Here is a 17,378-nt window from a genome sequence, read left to right as displayed (position 1 = left end):
ATATATATATATACATACATATATATATTTATATATATATATATATATATATATATATATATATATATACATATATATGGGTCTACCTGATAACACCGACACGCCAAAACACCGACAATGAAATAACCGACACGACAAAATCGAAAGTTCAAAAACACGAAACTTCACATGCCCGACAAACTACAATCCCGACAATCAACAAAACAAATGACTTTCCCAAAAAACACACACACAACACAAGCACACCAAAAACCTTACAAATCTACACTAAAGCTTTCATACACAACTATATATGCACTAACCTTAACCCAAACCCTAACTCTTAAGTCCGTCACTATTGCACACTTACCTTACCCGCACCCTAACCCTAACTCACTTAACCCAGCCCTAAACCTAAAGTCCATCACTATCGTACACTTACCTCACGCGCACCCTACCCTAACGTTCGTCCCTATCGCACACTTACCTTAACATGTCGGTGTTCTCAGCTTCGGGATCCTCAACTGGTGGTCTTCTCTGTTGTCGATCTTCTGGTGTCGGTTATCTCCTTGTCGTTCTTCTCAGCTTTCGGCGTAATCAGGTAGACCTATATATATATATATATATATATATATATATATATATATATATATATATATATATAGAACCACTAATAAATCCCAAAAACCCAAACTACCGATGCCCAAAATCCCGAGACCAAATACCAGAAACATTAAAATACAGAAACATCAAAACTGCGAAATTCAAACTACCGAAAACTACACTCAACATACACCACTGATATACACATACACATACACACACTTTCCCCTAGAACACAAGCACACAAATCTAAACTACAGATAAGCAGGGGGGCAAGCCCCCCTGCACCCCCCATCCCCCCACACTCCCCATACTTAAATATTCTAACTCCAAGGTCGCACTACATACACAAACACATGAAACACCACCACACACCTACATTCCCCTCACACACATACATCACAGTCACAACACACACTTACACACTAAACCCCTAACCAACACATTTAAACATAGATACTTACCTGACCTTCCACCATACTGCAACACCAGAAGCGCGAATGTCAAACTATTGATTATCAGGATTTTGAAATTTGCGCTTCTGGTCTTTCGGTAATTAGGGGTTTCGGCCATATAGTCTCGAAAGTTTGAAGTTCGGTATTTCAAACTTTCGAGATTATGTAGTGATCCCATATATATATATATATATATATATATATATATATATATATATATATATATAGATAGATAGATATATAGATGCATATACATATACATATAACAGCATGCTAAAGTGGACTTTAATGCCAGAAAAAAATGACTGATTCTTTTCAGGATGACATTACCATGCCTGGTAGCTTGACTCACTTCTGCTGAAAAAGGAAGCACAAAATTGAAGAAACCAGTATCCTTGACTTGCATGACTTAATGGGCCAATTGAGTAGTGTTAGCAGGAATGCTTATTTTTTACAGGGTATGGAGGAGTCCCCCCCACACACACATTAAAAAGAAAAAAAGAAGTTTGCTATGTTGTTGTTGCCATTACATGCAATATTTCAATCTTCTGGGATTATCAGTTAGAGGTCTGAAACATCTGATAGGATTTGGTACCAATCAACTGAAAAATGTCTTTGTTCACTGACGAAATGTTACAAAGTGCAGTTGCAGTACATGTGGTCAGATATACCTCTGTCTTGCCTGTACCACCAAAAATGGCCAATATCCAACAATAAAAATAATCTTATATGCAGGGGTAAAGTTTTGACTATGGACGATCCACTGCCATGTTAATGTTACAGAATCACCACTGTAAAATGATCATTATAGCACTGAAAGTTCCTTGTAACTGCTTCGCTTTCAGGGGACCTTGGATTGCCTCATCCCATCTAACAATTACCCTGACATTTACTACTACAGGGAGTTCTTTTAAAAGTTTATAGCAGTTTATAAATATCTCAGACTATATTTTGCTAGTCTCAACCAATTCTAATTGTGAATTGTTCCTTACCTTACACCCTTGTTAAACTGCCTCTGCATATTCCACTAACTTTTTTGCTTAGATTGGACGTATGGTATATGACTGATTCTTTCCAGCATTGATGAAGATTCTTCTGACATAGACAGCAGATTCTTTATAGTTATCTCCCCAACTATTAAGATGGGCTATAATTCTACAATGTACGGTCTAATAACATCTGACCTCTCAGAAGTGATCCTTTTCCTTTGAAGACCTTTTCCATGATGTTAATAATGTCTTAATTAGGAAATCCCTCCAGCCCATAAAGGCCTATATAAGTTCCACATTCTGTCCCCACTTTTGCAAGATACTCACCACCTGGTCTGTTCTAGCTATACTACCTCTGTTAACATGTTTAAATATTGTCAGTTGTGGAGACAGAGTGGACAAAAATCTGGACTTGCATCTACTAAGTCCAAGACTGACATTTCTCACAATATTCCTTTTTCTCTGATATATGGTAATCTTGAAGATGGCATGTATAAGTTTGAGGGTGTGGAAGGCAGAGGGCTTGCACCCTAGGAAACATTTTTTAAAGCAGAATAGTTAGGCTTAATATTGACTTTTCTCCTGTATTTCCTGTCTTTTTTTATTTTTTTTAGGGACTGGGCATTGCAAATCCCAGTATTTTGTATAGGACCACTGCATATTCTTAACAGCAGAATAATGCTGGAAGCCATGGCATATCATCATATACAAGGTACTTTCCATCTACCTCTATCCAGCCATGCAGAAACACTTCTCTTTAAAATATTTAACATATTTCTGAAATTTTTGATGTTTTTGCAAAACAATTAAATTTGATCAAAAACATATTATTAGTTTTGATATGTGCATATTTTAAAATATCAGAGCAACATACAAAACAGCATGTAAGTAAACTACTTAGAATTTAGCAGATAAGCTTAAAAACTATTTACTTATTTTCAGTTTGTTAACCATGTTGGTGCATTGGTCTGCAGAGCCTTTTCAGCCATGACCTGGGCTATTTGGCACAAAACAAAGTGCAGTGGTTAATAATACAGTGATACCTGTAAATCAAAGCTCAGTGGATGTTGATACAGTGGTACATATAAGGCAAGAAGAGTAACAACACAATATTACATTTAAATAATATAGACATACAAAAGTGATATTTATAATTGTGCCAGAATATTTGATTTCTTTATTTTTAATAGCACAGTGCTACTGTCTCCATTGACTTTGACAGACATGTATTTAAAGATTGCTTTAAAGATAAGCTGGTTATAATATCTTTTTCAAGCAGTTACATCATGGAAAGCAAAGAACTAGAGGGATCTTTATTAATGGATCTATCCCCAGTGCATATCTTATTTTAAGTAATAATGTTTGAATTATTTTTAATTAGTTTATGCATTCCGCTTTCTGTTGGAAGGTAAGATGTCTTTAATGTTTTATGGAATGCATTATATCACCACTCCTGCATTTTGGATGACTTTGTATCAGACATGTGGCATATGCTATCATTAATTGCAGGGTTCTTAAATTGTGGGCTCTGGCAGAGAGCAAAATGTTAATACTAGTAATCCACAATTAGATAAAAACTCCTGTGCCAGGCTTTGAAAACATCTGCTATGGGCAAACAGAGATGGAGAAGTGAAAGAAAGTGAGATGGAATAAAATATACAAGCAGGCAGATAGGCAGAAAGAAAAATGTTACAACAAGACTGAAAGTGAAAAAAAAGTTAAAAAGGTTCATATATATTAATTTTATTATTTATCAACCCATTTACCTATTTATTTTTGTGTGTATGTAGCTATATATGCATGTCTACATGTATTTATTTATTTATTAATTACACTTCATTAATCAGATGAGCAGATTGGTCCAGAGACCATTTTCTGTCATGCACTGAGCCATTAGGTGCATAAGTATTACAGATGATTTATATTTACACAAGTAATAATGTCCAACAGATTAGGTGTTACCTAGAAATAATGGAATGCCCAGGAGTCTTGTGATACCAGGTCTCCCCACCACTGGAAGTTCTGCTATTTCCATGTTACGTCCACCCTGAAGGGCTTTATTCTCCACAGAAAGTGACATAATTCTTAATCAGTTTTATTTTTGTTTTGGTTTTGCTACTAGCATATATTATTTTTCAAGTATAATAATTCCTCAGATTAATTTCTGAAAGTTGGAACAGGATGTATAATTGTTGTTGGAGACAGTATTTTAAAATATACTGACAACTCACAAAGTATCATTAATGCAACAACACATACACACACACGCGCGCACAAACACACACACACACACACACACACGCACACACGCACACACGCACAGGCCAGCATTGGCCTAATCCCCCTTTTTTGTTTGTTTAATATTTCAGGACAAGCTCACTAGGTGGCAAACTGAAAAATTAATTTCAGAGCTGCAGAGCACAAAATGGCTGCAGGAGTTATGCAAAGAGGCACAAATATGCATAAACTAGGAGGTACTACATGCGTAGCTCAGATTCACAAGTCAAATCCAGGAATGAATTAGTCTGATGTAAACCTCACTCTGAATACAATTTCATTATTCTACTGCTGATAACCCTTGTTTCCATGAGTATAGGATTAATCCACAGAAAACATACTGTTCTCTAGTTTGCTCCCATAATGGACAATGAAGATGTTATAGGAAGAGTGCAGCATTCAACAGAGCAATAAACAAGTGTTGTTAGAATATTATTATGCTTTGTACTTGAATATGTAAAAGGCTGATTTTAATAAGGAAGTTATTATTCTATATCTAATACAAATCTTTTGCTGACATCAACTTTCTAGCAGTTTTTTCTTTAACTTTGATGGTAATTTCTTTTAGTCCTGCACTCTTTCCCTTATGCAATGCACTATTCACTACAATATAAATGTGTAGTACAGCCCCAACATACCTCTCAACAGTGCAGATTTTCCCAGATTGTCCAGATTTTGGTCTCATATTTTTGGTCCATTTTTCATAAACTTGTGATTTTCTGGCAAATTAGTGGCAAAATAAATACTGAGGTTTGGAAATAATGGCAGGCATTTGACTTTCAGACTTCATATCTTTCAGAAAATTCATGCTAATGCAAAACCTGTTATTCTATCAACTTTCTGAGTTTGTAAGAGCAATATTTAAAAAGTGTCCCTATTTTTGGGCCTTTGTCACACTTTTATTAATGGCTTTGTCCAGAAGAGGTTGAGAGGTATGACACAATGATTTCATCACCATACCTAGTGGTGGTGCTGTGGTAGCATTGTCGCCTCACAGTAAGACGTTGTCCGGTTCGATTCTCAGCTAAACAGTCTTCTGCGTGGAGACATGCATGAATGGGTGTACCTTCATTGAAGGTTGTGCGTCAGGGCTGGCAACTCGGTACGTGAAAATCAACTGCCATTCATTAGTGGACTGGAGTTCCGCTGTGGCGACCCCAACCGGGAAAAGCCGAAAGACACAACAACCTAGCTGGAGTAACAGTGGATTGTCTGAATTGTTATATCTTTGTTACTTTCAAGTGCTTCATGAAAACCATAGATAGTGAATGGGAAAGAAACAGTAAACACGTGGAAATTGTTGTACTGATGGCTCTTGGATTTTGTGCAATATGTAAGTTCCTTGTTTTTCTCTAGTCTCTCTTTGTACTTTACTTCCCCTCATGCAACAATGCATGATTACTCATAATCACTTATTTTCCAAACCAATTTTTTTTAAAACACAGTAAGAAAAGAAAGCATATGTCTGATCCCATTTATTTATGTGCATAACATAGCAATAAAATGTTTTCAAAAATATCCATTTGAAAAAAGAAGAACATTCCTTCCTCCATTTATTATTTCAGTCCTGTGATCAGTGAGATGTAGAACAGTATGCCATCCAGTAAAGATGAAGGCAGTAAAGCAATGCGTAATGTTACTGTAAGAGCTTTTCTCAAAAACCTGCTTTGTATGCAGGTATATGATGCAATAAGAAAGAGAAATGTTAACATCCCATCAGCATGCTGATTCTTTTTTCATTTGAGAGAAAGCACATACCTTGATTAAGAGCTTGTCACAAACATTCTGACAGCAGGAAGTTAACATGATCTGCCATTTACGTCAAGTTTAAAATAATTTCTTAATCTTCAAGAGCAGGTGTCAAGTGGAAGTTAAATCAATTAGAATTGCATATTGAACTAAATCATCTGTACCTTAATCATGCTCGCATAAAGTTCTGCTTTCAATTTATTGCTACTAACTACAGCATCTAAAGCACTATGTTAGAAATAATTGCTGGATGTTGTTTGAAATGACAACTGAAGTGACCAGATATTCATATTCTTTTAAGATTTTAATTTGACACTAGTAGTACAGCAATCATCCAGATGGCCTAAATGTGTACATACAATGTTTTTAAGATAAATGAAGAAGAATGTATTTATTCGCTAAGTAACATAGTTATATTCAATAACTGGGAGAATTGCATAGGTCAGTGACCTTTATGCATCTCAATAGATTGATCTTTTTCCTGAAATTTTTTATCGACTATAATCTGATTTCAGGTAGTTATGGTAACGCCAGCTATTGTGCTGAATCTTCAGTACTCTACAGCTGGGATGTAACACTTTTGGGATGTTAATTTAGGATGAGATTTAAGATGGACTATTCTTTTAAATACTCTACTATACTTCAAGAGTACATTAAACAATCCAGTCCATTATAATAACAATAACAGTCTCCGGATACTGATTTCAGTCTGTTATAATAATAACAGTCTCCTGATACTGATATCAGTCTGTTATACTTATAATAATAACAGTCTCCTGATACTGATATCAGTTCATTATACTTATAATAAGTCTCCTGATACTGATATTAGTCTATTATACTTATAATAATAATAATAATAATAATAATAATAATAATAATAATAATAATAATAATAATAACAGACTCCTGATACTGATATCAGTCTGTTATACTTATAACAGATTCTTGGTACTATCAATCTATTATACTAATAGTCTCCTGATACTGATATCAGTCTGCTATACTTATAATAATAACAGTCTTTGATATCAGTCTGTTATACTTATAGTAATAGTCTCCTGATACTGATATCAGTCTAATATACTTATAATAATAACAGTCTCCTGATACTGATATCAGTATTGCTTTCCATTGTGCAGCATGACTAAGCATATTAGAGTGAGGAGCAGCATACGAATGTGTCCGAAGACAAATTCTGATCAGTTTTAGCCATAGGGCATAAAGTGTCATTTACCATTACTTAAGTTTGGTTAGTGGTATTGCTTGATGCCAACCGTCACTCAGCACTGAAAGTAGAGTGATACATGCATTACTTCACATGTATTGTTGTCATTAAGAAATGATATATACATAAATATAAACATAAATATAAATATATAAATATAAATATGTGTGTGTGTGTGTGTGCATGTGTGTGTGCACGTGTGTGTGTATGTTTAGTTTTCTGTTTGAGACTGAACCCACATCTATCAGACTTTAGCTAACAAGTGAGTATTTCTAAGCTACATGAGCTAATCATATAGGAAGGTAGACACTGCAAATGCAGAATATGCATTCTCATTTAGTTGTCTGACAACCACTTGTGACATTAAGTCTAGATACCTGATAACCTATTGATAAAATCTGTGGTAATGTGACATAGCAATCAGGAATACCTGAATCCATTCTTAATCTGTTTCTCTTTGAGGTGTTGCAGTTTCACCTGATGCACTTCCTAAATATCTTCAATCTCTTCAGGGGCTATACATAAGAAAAGCAGTAAAGAATGATTGTGTATATTGCCATGTAATGATAGTGCATTGCATGGTAATGAGAGGAATTTAATTACAGTGCTGAGGTGGGCATGGGTCTTGTAATATTCTTCCCATCAGCAAAGGAGGTCAGCCTTTTAAAATTTCATGCCACTATAATGATGATGGCACTCTTCACCCATATGCTGATGCCAACAACATGGGTGACAGCCATGGCTAAGCTATTCCAAGACTTTGCTTTATGCTGAGACCCAGTGTAGCTCCACTGCAGTAGTCTTCAGCTGTAATTGTTTATGAGGAGGTGTACAAATATCCAAGACTCCTGGTCACCACTTCTGTGCTCTTAATGGAGTGCTACCTTTGTCATCACCTGCCATATCTTCCTTTCAAAGATCTTAGGAAAAATGGTCCTCAGATGAAATTTCACATGCTCCAGCCTGTGTGCAATTATAGCCCCAGCTGAGAACCAAATTTCAGCAAGAGATGAAACACAAATGGCCTGTTATTACTGCGTTTACTATGTCTGTACTGTCCATTTTAGGTGAGAAACATTGCGGTAAAACCAGGCCACATGAGCTGATTATATCTATCTATCTATCTATCTACCTATATATATATATATATATATATATATATATATATATATAGAGAGAGAGAGAGAGAAAGAGAGAGAGATAAATAGATAGATATGCTCCACAGAGACTCCAACTCTTGCTGGTTACTCGTGATATCTCAGTTAACATTGTCCCCTTCTGGGTATGTCTTTAGGGGGTTCTTTATAGCATTCACGTTAACAGTCTTACACAAAAATATGTCATTATATGCACAATGCTGGTGCGCCTCACTACCATCCTTATGGATACTTAGTAGCACTTTTACAGGATGAATTATTTTGTGACTTATTACCTATAGCACACCAGAATCAAACCATTCCAAAATACACCATGGGTGACTGAATTCTGTGTATTAACTATTAACACCACAGAGGCATTGACTTTACAAATAAGACTACAAACATTTACTTGATTGGTAATATACCTATGTAACGTAACCTATATCTTTATGTGCATCACAATATATACCGTATATATTGTAATAATGTGCATATATTATCATGTGTATCATGTTTTCAGATTTTAACATTTCATGGCATGGATGTAATTCTGTGTTAATGTACTTTTGCCTGCAGACTGCCATGATAATAGTCAAATGAAGATCTGCTCAATGTACTACAACCCTGTCAGTGCTGCACTATATGGTGTTCAGTCAGTACATACATAATTTGAGGCACAAATGTTTTTACATGGAATACATTATCCTTGCACTAATTGTGTTTATATTTTAACCTGTAGTAGACTGGTGCTGGTGCTAATCTTAGGTGTGTGGCTGATGACAAAGTATTACTATATGCGTAGTTATTTTTTGAGTTTTTGTCAGAAGATGAGAACTCTAATTTCTCTAAAATCATCCCTGGCCAGAGATGCTGCCCTGTGCCAACAGTCACACAGAGACTTACCATAAAAATGGCAGTTGTAGTGTACAAGACCCTTGTTGCTCATGTGTGTGATGAGCTTGTCTTTTAACTGGCATCATTATTATTTTAGTCGACGGTCTGTATAGAGGACAATATATTTGAATCATATTTGGACAGGGCCATTAGTCAGATATGCCACTGAAGCTGTCTGAGTGCATGTTTGCAAGGCAGTTTTGATGTGCTCTGCATATTTAACTACTTGTGTACTTTGCTATGTTTTCTCATTTATGCACATATACACGAGGTGTTATTATTATTATTATTATTATTATTATTATTATTATTATTATTATTAAGTTGACCACTCTAGAAGACAGATAGGTCACGTTGTCCTTGGTACTATCCAATAAAGAAATATAAATTCAACATTACATAATGATAAAGGATGTAACAGTAGAAGCTGTAACATTTTAAATCTGGAATTAAACATTGCAAACTAAAATCCCTCTGTTGATATGCATTAGTGCATTTTATCTGAGCACAGCACTTGCCTTTTGAGTCACTAAACATCACAGTATTCCAGACTGTACATAATGAAATGCTCAAGCAGTAATCATTGTTTATAGACAAAATATATATTAGTAATGTATTGCATTATGAAGTCAGACTTTAACCAATGAAAGCCACAATCCGCATCATAACTACAGTATTTACTTCTAATGCTAAGAAGCCATCTAAATCATGGCTGTCTGGAAGCAGTTATATGAAATAATGGCAGGCTGGGTGTGTAAGAATGACAAAGAACATCTGTACAAAGCAGCACTACAGCAATGTGATACATACTACTAAAATGCTGGTGCTGCGGTAGTGTTGTCGCCTCACAGTAAGACATTGTTCTGTTCAATTCTCAGCTAGAGCGTTTTCTGTGTGGAGACATGCGTGAATGGGCGTACCTTCATTGAAGGTTGTGCATTAGAGCTGGCAACTCAGCATGTAAAAATCTACTGCCAATCATTAGTGGACCGGAGTTCCGCTGTGGCGACCCCTAACTGGGAAAAGCCGAAAGACACAACAACAACAACAACCACTAAAATGTTAACAATGAGCCCTGCAAGGAATTACTAATAATTAAACACTTTTTTTCCCCCAGAAAGTATTTTGCTCACCAGTTGAGTACATCATAATGTAAAACTGAAATGATCACATGTGCAATGATAAAAAATAGAATAGAGGTATACTATAGATTATGTAGATTTAAATCTTCCACCAGTTGCACTGTAAATGAGTGCAGACATCATTAACATGTCACCCCATTAACTCATTAAAGCCCATAGGGCCTTTTTGTATTCGTTAGTTAACAACCATAGCTACTTGTGGCATCCAGGCATTTTTGGGTCTGGCTTCTTTAACTGAGTGACTTAGCAGCCAATAATAGGTAGTATTAGAAAGGGCAAGGAATAATTGGCAAAATGACACCAAGGTTATTAATGTAGGATATCCCGCAGTAGACAAAGTTATCATTTTTGCCACATATTATTCATATTTTCATATTTATGTTCATATTTTCATAACTGATAGACCTACAAGCTATTAAGGGGATATAAAGCAGAAAGTTATGGTGGGAGACAGAAAATAATATGGTAGGAGACAGAAAAAGTAATTGTCAATGCCCATTTATATTACAATATACCGGGGATACTGCAAGCTTTTTGTTAGTAATTATAACAATAAGCAATATTTCCATATGCACTTAATACTTAGAAAAACAAGTAACTTACAAACTATTGCATGGCATCAGGTAAAACTTTAGATATTACTGAAGAAAACTGTCTCTGGTATTCACAATGTAAGTCTCACATTTTGAGAGATATTCAGTGTAATTTATATTGCTAATTTTACAGTTACGCATATGTTTTCGTGTTTCTGTTAATATCTCAATAAACATGCATCCAGAATGAATTTTTTTTGCTGTTAGTTAAAGCTTATGTCTGCTTCACAAAAGTGTTCTAATAATATATGTCTAGATTGTATAATTTACAAAGTAGGACAATTTGTTTATGAAAGTTTAGAAAAAAATATAACTCAAAATTTGTGTGCATTGCACTGACTGTTATTGCTGTGATGGATACTTCTTACTAATAACATTGCTATTTGTACTTTTATTGTTCACAAAATATTTTTATTTATTTAACTTATGCTTCTAATTTGATTTTTCAGAAAATGTTCTGTAATGCAAGGTTGCATGTAGGCTAATAGAGGTGTGACATTTCACACCACATAGGTGCTAATCAGGTAAGGAAGTTGCAAAGAAAGCATCTTTCAGACTTCACTAATGTCCAGTATGCTATGTGGTGCATACAGATGACACTCTCATTTGTAGGACTGATGCCTAAATCTTTGCCTATGCATAATATTTGTTGAGTTTTTGCCCATAGGATGGGAACTATCATTGCCTATGGGACATTGATAACTGGCATTGACATGCAATGGCAAACATTTTGAGAGGATGAAGACTACATGGATAAATTAAATTTTAGGGACATGTATAATCCATATTACCTGTCTCTAGAGTCCCTCCTCATTCAGCCCAATACGATAGTCTTGGGGAATATCAACTACCCTTCTATAGAATGGGAATCCTACACCACTTCTAATGCACAAGCCCAGAGATTCCTAAATGTTGTTACTATCAACATCCTGGAACAGGTTTTCCATTCTCCTACCAGGAGAACAAGCATCCTTGTCCTTGTACTCATAAACATGGGGGGGCTGATGATATTCCCAATGTATTGTCCTTGCTTGCCAGATCTGGCAATAAGGCAGTATTGCTTGAAATAAAAATTAAACTTGGGGATCCAGCAAACCAAAAACCTTTTTAGAACTATTCCAAGGCTAACCTCTCTCTACTAGGCTATACCTGGATAAATTCCAAGCACCATCAAACCCAGTAATCACCATAGCATATGATGAGCTATTTACAAAATCTCTGTAAATCCATATTGATAGCTGTATATAGTGAACTGTACCCACTCATATAAAGAATAAGACAAACTTAAAAAGCAAGACACACTGGTGAAATCACAATATCAATTGGTTACACAACAAAAGAAAAAAAATATTAGCCAAGCGTAGGAAGAACAAAGCCATACATACTAACAGCCCCATGATAAATTTAAACAAGCAGGATGGTTAATTAATACTTCAAAGGCTAAATTTGAAGAAAATAGCATGTCAGGCAAAGGACAACCATAAAGAATTCTATAGCTATGTCTGTAACCTCAGGAGAAATGCATTACAATGCACAAATCTTATTATAAATGGCATCACCCACACTGAACCAGAGGCCATTGCTATCCTTTTAGCTGACAGGTTCAGCTCAAATTTCTCCCCTCCCACTCCCCTCTTCTCAACCATAATCAGACTGACAATTCTAATCTGCTGTTTTTTAACCTAGTGTATTCTGAAAGATTGAATGTCTAGCCCCCAAGTAACTATTTCAGTGGAATATTACAATTATGAACATGATGTACAACATGAACACATAAATAAAAGCAGAAATTCAGGTACAAGTTTAAGTCATTGTACATCTGCAATGGGCAATGTGCTGCATTACACCTATGCTGTCAAACATTTTTGTTATTTTCTATTATAGCAAGAACCATGGCTGGGTGGGGGTAAATCCAGCATTACCCACACCCAGCCATGGGTTATTTCTATAATACAATGACATTATTTAAGAATGTACTTACTTTTTTTAAATAATGTCTTTCTATAATGGCACATGTCAGTGCTTTGGAAAGGAAGCAATGGAGAAAAAAAGATCTTGATTGCTTTGTTTTGTTTGTTTGTTTTGTTTTTAATGAAAAAAAATTGAAATCCAGACAGTTCAGGCATGTGAGAGAGACAGAGCAGGGAAAATACAAGGTTTGCATAAAGTATGTGATTTTCTTTATATTTTCTCTTTTCCATCTCTCTTGTACCTGTTCGGATTTCAAAATGTATTCATTTATTTATTTATTTTAAATCAAGAAAACTGGAAAGCTCTGTGGCATATATTAATAGAAGAAAGGCTGGGCAACCTGACTTTTTTTTCTATTGGTGTATGCATGATTTTACAACAGGCACGCTGGTTGGTTTGACAAATCAGCGTGCACATTTTTGAATGTTAATGGTCAGTCATTGTATATACACAATACAACTGTGATATTGGGTATATTGGTCAGATATAAGGATGACAAGGAAGGTGTGGAAACAAATATTTTCAGCAGGGCAGACACTCAAAATTTTTGTAAGGTTTTAATACTGTTACCTTTGTTTATGTAATGTCTTTTCGCATTTCATAAATACACTCCATTTTTTATTGTGCATATATGCTTAATGTTCACTCTACATTCACATTGTTGGGGAGATCATTCACATTTTTAGGCATCTTCACCCCATATCTGAGATGCGAGTACAGCCACCTCACTTAAAATTTTCTTGACACGGCCATTATGCGGATCAAGTTTATTCATATCATCCAGTGTGTGCAAGTTAAACATATCTGTAAGAGTTACTTGTCTCACACATACCTTTCAAAGTGTAATTTTGATGAGACCACAAACTGGAACCGAATAAATAAAAAACAAGAAAAACACACATACAGGATCGTGTGTTTTCCTTATGATTTTGATGAGGTTGGATCCTTAACCCATAACTGACTCACCAGTGCTTCCCATCTGACACACTTGAAAAGTATTTGCTTACCTTTTGACATGTGCCACTACAATGGTGTATAAATCTGTTGTCACTGCAAGTTATAGGGGTTGTGTCATTTTATATATTGCCATTATGCTTATAATGTCTGCTTCATAGGTGGACATTCCTATTCTTTTCTATCATATTTGTCGCTGTTGGGGGTGATGCATTAGAACATTAACGTCATGTTTGCATTTCTGAAGGCTATAGCTAGTTATGTGTTATGGTGGGCAACTTGCATTGCTGTTTAGATTGTTGTTTGTATTTTCCGGGTGCATTTTTTAGGGAGCAGGTATGTTTGTGTTACACTTGAGTATGCTGTTTTGTTTGTTTGTTTTGTTTTTAATGAAAAAAAATTGAAATCCAGACAGTTCAGGCATATGAGAGAGACAGAGCAGAGAAAATACAAGGTTTGCATAAAGTATGTGATTTTCTTTATATTTTCTCTTTTCCATCTCTCTTGTACCTGTTCGGATTTTAAAATGCATTTATTTATTTATTTTTTTAAATCAAGAAAACTGGAAAGCTCTGTGGCATATATTAATAGAAGAAAGGCTGGGCAACCTGACTTTTTTTTCTATTGGTGTATGCATGATTTTACAACAGGCACGCTGGTTGGTTTGACCAATCAGCGTGCACATTTTTGAATGTTAATGGTCAGTCATTGTATATACACAATACAACTGTGATATTGGGTATATTGGTCAGATATAAGGATGACAAGGAAGGTGTGGAAACAAATAGTTTCAGCAGGGCAGACACTCAAAATTTTTGTAAGGTTTTAATACTGTTACCTTTGTTTATGTAATGTCTTTTCGCATTTCATAAATACACTCCATTTTTTATTGTGCATATATGCTTAATGTTCACTCTACATTCACATTGTTGGGGAGATCATTCACATTGTTAGGCATCTTCACCCCATATCTGAGATGCGAGTACAGCCACCTCACTTAAAATTTTCTTGACACGGCCATTATGCGGATCAAGTTTATTCATATCATCCAGTGTGTGCAAGTTAAACATATCTGTAAGAGTTACTTGTCTCACACATACCTTTCAAAGTGTGATTTTGATGAGACCACAAACTGGAACCGAATAAATAAAAAACAAGAAAAACACACATACAGGATCGTGTGTTTTCCTTGTGATTTTGATGAGGTTGGATCCTTAACCCATAACTGACTCACCAGTGCTTCCCATCTGACACACTTGAAAAGTATTTGCTTACCTTTTGACATGTGCCACTACAATGGTGTATAAATCTGTTGCCACTGCAAGTTATAGGGGTTGTGTCATTTTATATATTGCCATTATGCTTATAATGTCTGCTTCATAGGTGGACATTCCTATTCTTTTCTATCATATTTGTCGCTGTTGGGGGTGATGCATTAGAACATTAACGTCCTGTTTGCATTTCTGAAGGCTATAGCTAGTTATGTGTTATGGTGGGCAACTTGCATTGCTGTTTAGATTGTTGTTTGTATTTTCCGGGTGCATTTTTTAGGGAGCAGGTATGTTTGTGTTACACTTGAGTATGTTGTTTACTCATTGTATTGGTAAATTACTGGTTCATAACTGTTACAGTGTGTGTACTACCAGTGTGTTAACTTGTGGTGTGATAGCCATTTCGTATTCCATTACAACAAGGATATGGTTCCTAAAACTGCTAAGAGCATATCCTCATAGAAACCTCATTTCTTACAGACTCAGAATGACATGATAATACAGATCCTTAGTTTCTATTGTAGATGGCTCCTTGGTACACATGCCTCCAACAAGCCCTTCCATGATCCTATCTGGCAGCAGATGGTTGAGGATGTCATTGCTGTTGGTGGCCAGGTCCGTAGATAATCAATGGTCTGACAAAGGGCCAGTGACATGTTAGTCATCATTATCATGAACCCCCTTTTCCCATTCTCTACATGGGATCGGCCTGTCAAATCAACTGCTGCTTTCTCTCTCAATTCAATGCCGGACTCCTACATACTTCGACCGTCTTGGCTGGGATGCTTTTATTTCCTCTTGCCTTCTTCTGTCTTTCCCACATCTTTTTCACCAGATTAGTTTCTGATTTTCTGCACATGTGCTCAAACTACCTTCATCTGTTCTCTTTGAACTTCTCTGCAATTAGAGCTCCTTTGTCTTCTTTTTGGATGTCCTTGTTTCTTCATCTGACCCACAATGTGCATCCTACCACCTGTCTCAAACACTTCTTCTCTATTGTCTCTAGCTTCTTCAAGCTGCTCTGCCTTTACTGCCCAGGTTTCTGTACCATACAGTAGTACTGATCACACCACTGTTTCCTACACTTTATTTTTCATTTTCTTTGGCATTCTTCTGTCATACATGATCCTCAACACTCTGCTAGTTGCCTGCAGCTCCCCTTATTCTAGTTTTGTCTTCTTCATTCAGACTTCCTTTCTCCTCATCCACCCCTCCCAGATATTTGAAACTGTTAACCTGTTCCACTATTTTCCCTTCTATATCAATTCACAGTTTCTTCTGATTTCCTGCATTTGCTGCCATTACAATTGTCTTATTGGTACTCAGTTTCATCTCACATGCTTTCAGTTTTGCATTCCATTCCCCTATCCTTTGCTTACCTTCTTACTACAAGTCTGCCTGTAATGCCACATCATCTTCATACTATAGCTTTGTTTGATCTGCCCCCCCCAAACAGCTGCAAATGTAGTGGGCTTAGAGCTGCACTCTGATGCAAACCACATCCCACTGGGAACCCCACTGGGAAATCGAGCACTGTCTGTTCTTGAGTCATCGGGTGTAAGTACATAGCTTGCACTAATTTTACCAATGCTACTGGGATTTCATACCATCCTTATACTACCTCTCTCACCTATTGCATCTAGGTACTTTATGGCACTGAGGTACAATGACCACATGGACATACCTACATATATTAGTTATGTTTAGTAGTCAGTTTAATTATACCAATGCACTTGTGGATGGGTTATTTGGGCATAGCATTATGGGTATTTTTATTGTTATTTTTTTTGGTGTATTCACAAGTGCAGCATTGTCTAGCACCAGCACTGTGGACTTACCTCTGTATAATGTTAGGGGATTCTTATCACTGATGATGGTGGCAGAGATGGCAGGCACGGGTCTGTATTATATTCTCAAAAGCCGACAATGCTGAATCTGACATTGTCAACACGAGAATATTGAACGCTCAAAATCTCGAGCGTGTAAATGGAAATCTCCATAAGGGGAGATTTCCATGTAGTGCAATGTAGTGTGGACTCGGAGTTGGTATATTTAAGTAGTGGGAGGTGTGGGGGGTGCAAGGGGGTCTTGCCTGTAGTACCCATTAGGGTACTTTTTTTCTTTTTCTTTTTTT

Source organism: Protopterus annectens, chromosome 6.part0 (genome assembly GCF_019279795.1).
Source record: "Protopterus annectens isolate FY-2018-M chromosome 6.part0, PAN1.0, whole genome shotgun sequence".
Classification (NCBI taxonomy): Eukaryota; Metazoa; Chordata; order Ceratodontiformes; family Protopteridae; genus Protopterus; species Protopterus annectens.
Note: the sequence above shows the minus strand (reverse complement) of the source record.